The sequence below is a fragment of the Octopus sinensis genome, linkage group LG7, assembly GCF_006345805.1.
Source record: "Octopus sinensis linkage group LG7, ASM634580v1, whole genome shotgun sequence".
Classification (NCBI taxonomy): Eukaryota; Metazoa; Mollusca; class Cephalopoda; order Octopoda; family Octopodidae; genus Octopus; species Octopus sinensis.
The window spans coordinates 80,913,271-80,918,394 of NC_043003.1; positions in this window are offsets into that span (position 1 = coordinate 80,913,271).

The window sequence follows — 5,124 nt, forward strand, 5'->3', positions numbered from 1 at the left end:
GTGTGAGACGAGAGGGAATACCAGTCGCTTCGACTATCGGCGTGAAAAGGGAAAGAGGATAAAAGAGGACGATGACTATGGGAGGTCGGTTCACTAATGCTCATACTCAGAACTTCATTGTCTTCAAAATGAAAATGAACTTTAAGTCTAGCTGATGGTTCCCAGTTTTTAAAACTGTTACTACATCGATGTCATTTGTTAGTTTAACATTGATATCATGAATTCATTTGGTACATTCTATAAACTACTGCCGATGAAAGCATTGGAAAATTCCTGAATTCTCTCCTGTAACTTTTCCGCATCCTTCTTGAACTCAGGTTAAAAAACGTTCATGTCTTAGATTTTTCTTGACTTAAAGTTACCCAGGAATTCTGAATAAGATCAATAAGTTGTTTAAATAGTTCCAGCAAGTATTTTACCAGTAATATTAAGATGGATATATCAAAATAACTGTAACAATTACTAAAGTGCGTATGTTTTGGTCCGAGACTTTCTTAAGGTGTCAAAGAACATGTTCAACCCTCTATAATGCAGAAACAATTTCAAAACAATTACAAACAAAATGGTCACAGTTCCTTTTCACACTGTATTTTTAATCTACAAATATTTCCCAGACAACATTTAGTTTGTTACAGCATTAACTTTGAAAATGAGGAATGTATTAAGTGTTTAATCAGTTATTTGATTAATTCGTAATTTAAACCGTTTCTAATTCTCTTTTTATCTTGGTAAACTCATATGCTTTTCGGTCACAATGTACAATGCTGACAGAAAATAAAATATTTAGCTTAGGTCCACTACCCACTTTCGAACTTTGATAGAATACCTTAATATGCTTCTCATCTGCCGCACATTGAATCTATGTTGTTTTCTATTTAAGATGAACGTTGTTCTCGTTAACTCAATTATGATGAGGCAGTCCAAGTATTTCTTATGAATATGAATATGTTGCTGCTCTGAAGCACCTTTTAAATTCTTGAACATTTTCCGTAGCATTTATATTTGGCAGACATTCATCCAATTTATTTCGGAGCTCACAATTCTTATCTTCAGCCTTGAGTGACTTCATAATTCTACATCATAGTGTTTTGTTATTTCGTTGTCATATTTTCTTTAAATTATAACATAACTTATTGTAGAATAAAGAGTGCTACACTAGCCAAGCTTATGCGTAAAATGAACGGCGAGAATATTTGAATATCCTTTTCTTAAAGATTACAATATCAAATACTACTTGTAAGTTCGATAATTCCTCCAAAATGTTTCATGTATAATTTGCTCTTTGCCTTTGTTATAGAGAGTTCGACTTCCTAATAAGAGAACTGCAGGTACTGTCCATTGTGGTTGATTATATCTTCTACTTACTTTTCAGTTGCACTTGATAAAATAGCAGAATCAGAAGCTACTCTAGATTTAGAGTCACCAAGTAGTGTTCTTTGCGAACATTACGGTGGTTTTCACCTCGTAGAACGCATGTTATCGTGTAAAGTGTATTTGTTGACTTTATTGCACAACATTGTCGAAGCCTAATAACGTATTAAATATTCTGAGAGCTCCTCATTGAGATCTATTTGTCAGTATGGCCAAGGGAAGTGATAATAGTTACAACAAAGTGTGATATTCTTTCTTGAAAATCCATTCCCATTTCTTTCACTTAACATGACATACTTTGGATACGGGCAACAATATCAATATTGGGAGAAATTATTTTAAAATCTCGGAGAGTCCAAGAGGGAAAGTCTATATTTTTTCCCGACAATGGTATTAACTGTTTAGGATTCCAAGGAATACAACTGAATAAACATTGTAACAGTATAAGCAATAATATAATTATATCAATTTGGAGATATCTTTCCACCTATATATCGCTCAGAGAAAATGTGCTCTTTCTGAAAATATACGCTTTGTTATGAAGGCGGATACGGGATTGAATAAATAGTAATTAACATTTTTTTAATGTCAGAGCTTTTATCATCAGACGGTTGTTATTATGCAGCTTTCTAGCTAAAGCACAGTTCTATCTAAGGATTATTTGTAATCCTTTAACTGTCTATTCCTTTTCTTCCAAAAGGTGTGGACCCATTTCCAAACGAAATTAAAAATTGGAATTGAACAAGATAAATACGAATGGCGCTACTGCAAAATAGAAACATAATTTGGTTACAACGATAAAATATTGCGTAAATTCATCCACACTACAGGATTAGTGTGTGTGTGTGCGTGTACGTGCTGCACTTACGATTGCGAGATCGTGGTTTGTATTCTCAGACCGGGCGGCGCGTCAAGTTCTTGAGGAAAGCACTTCATTTCACGTTGCTCTGCGATCATCTCGACATCTGACATTTGGTACCCCCCTTGCAACTGTACAGGTAATGTCAATTTAATACATGGGGGTGAGTTTATGTCTAGATAAATATTTGATCACTATAAACAAATCATCTGTGTCGTTGTTCGGTAAGAAATTGTCGAACACTCATACTTCGTCTAACGACGGGAGGGTTCATTGCCTATGATTGATTGATTGATTGATTCTAGTTTCAGCTTATGAGCTGTGGCCATGCTGGGGCACCGCCATTTGGTGTTGCTACTTGGTTTCACTTCATGGAGGCTTTCTAGCAACTGCTATTTGGTGCATGAGAGAGTTCGATGCAGCTGCCCTCATCTGCCCCTCCTGCCGTGAAGTTGGTTCATCTGGGACACCTGACAGGAAGAGATCCAGCTTCATTTTAAAGACACCTCTATCCACCCCATGCAGCTCTCTCAGGTTCTTCGGGAGGATATTGAAGAGCTGTGGGCCTCGGAAGCCCAGGCTATCACAGAATCTTGTCCTACATCTTGATGGCAGGTTTGGAGTCCTAGGCACCACGCAGTGGCGCCCAGTTCTGGCATTTGCGTAACTCTCGATGCCAAAGTTCAGGACACTTCCCTCCAGGATCTTCCAGATGTATATTATGGCATATCTTTCCCGCCTACGCTCCAGAGAATATAATTTTAATCTCTTGAGTCTTTCCCAGTAGCTTACATTCTGCATAGAGGCTATCTTCTTTGTGTAGCTTCGTTGGATCGCCTCAAGTTCTGTGATCAACTTGACACTGGATGGTGACCATAGCTGAGAGCAATAGTCAAAGTGGCTTAGGACAAGTGTCTTCCAGAGGACCATCATGGTTTTTTGTTCTCTTGTTCTAAAGGTTCTAAGAATCCATCCAGCCAGTCGTCTACATTTCATTGTCAGTTTAGCAACATGTACATGAAAGGTCGCGTCATCACTCATGTGAATACCCAGGTCACGCACTGATTGTGCCTCTGGATTGCAATCCCTCCGGGTCCAGTGTATTCATTGGGTATTGCATTCAGTTTTGCATGCTGATAGTATAAAGCTTGAAACTTTCCAGCATTGAACTGCATGCTATTCTTTTCAGCCCACTTGTATATTTCGTCCAGCTCACATTGCAGGTGTTTAGTGTCCTCAGGGTTCTGTATTGCCTGTGAAACTTTTGTATCATCTGCATAACTTGTGATCGTGGCTCTCTGCGTGGCTGAGGGCATGTCTGAGAGGGCCATTATGAACAGTAGTGGTCCCAGAACAGTGCCCTGCGGAACACCGCTCACTATTTGTGTGTTAATGGAGGTGGCCCCATTGGCTACTACCACCTGACGTCTATCCTTCAGAAAGTCATGAAGCCATTCTCCCAGTTTTCCAACTATAGCCATTCTCCCAGTTTTCCAACTATTATATGCATAAAAATGAGAATGTGTCACTGCCTGAATGTGTGTCTATATGTGTGCATCATAAAAACTCAAGAACTACCCAACAGATTTCATTCGAATTTTATAATTGCCTTACATAGGGTCCATGCAGAATCATGAGCAAAAAGGCTTCAAACTTCTTGCCTAATGCGGGCCCGAAGCAATCTCTTATCTCTTACACTATTTCAGTATTACGTGTCAAAATGAAACAATAACCTCTCTATTGTAATGTGAGATAATACTTTCAGTTTTCACAGTGAAACAATTAATACCTTCACTATGCATATATATTAGTTTCATTTCTATCACTTTTACTATGATATATTTATGTATGTTTATGTAAGTATACGTATGTTTGTATATGTGTGTATGTATATGTATGTATGTATACATAATTATCTATATATATTTATGTATGTATATTGATGTGTATATACCTGTGTGCATACATATATATATATATATATATGTGTGTATATGTAAATATACATGTATATATATATACATATATATATATAATATATATATATATATATATATATATATATATATATATATATATATATATATAAATTAATAATAAAAATTAGGGAATAAATCCAAACTTACAGGGAAAAATCAGATTTAGGATTGAATCCAATTTTATAGTAAAATATTATATTATATTAAATTAGAGACAAAACCACTATTAGGCAAATCAAACAATGAAAAATTTAAGCCAATACATATGATTAATTTATATTATTTAAATATGTAACAAAATTATTAAAAAATATAATTTTGTCTCTAATATATATAATATATATTATATATATATATATATGTATGTATATATGTACGTATATTTATGTATATATGTATGAATATATATTATATATATATATATTATATATATATATATATATATATAATATATATATATATATATATATATATATATATATATATATATCAAACAATGAAACCCTATGCCCTTTTAATCCCGAGTCAGAACGGTATCTCTGCTAGTTATATATATATGTAATTAAATAAATAACAACATACAAATAATGTGTCAATCCGTTACATCTCTTTCTAACTAGTATTTAATTGATTAATGGAGAAATTACATCATTAGAAACTCCATTTTCTTCAGGTGAATACATAAATCACAATATTCAAAAACGTCCAAAGGCCGACGGTCTGTGCTACTTGATGATTCTATGACCAGTGCCAGTCATAGGATCCATACATAACCTTATTATCTTTGCAACTGTATTATTAATATATATATATATATATATATATAATATATATATATATATATAACGTGTGTGTGTGTGTTGTACGTACATATATATACATATATATATACATATATATATATGTGTATATGTG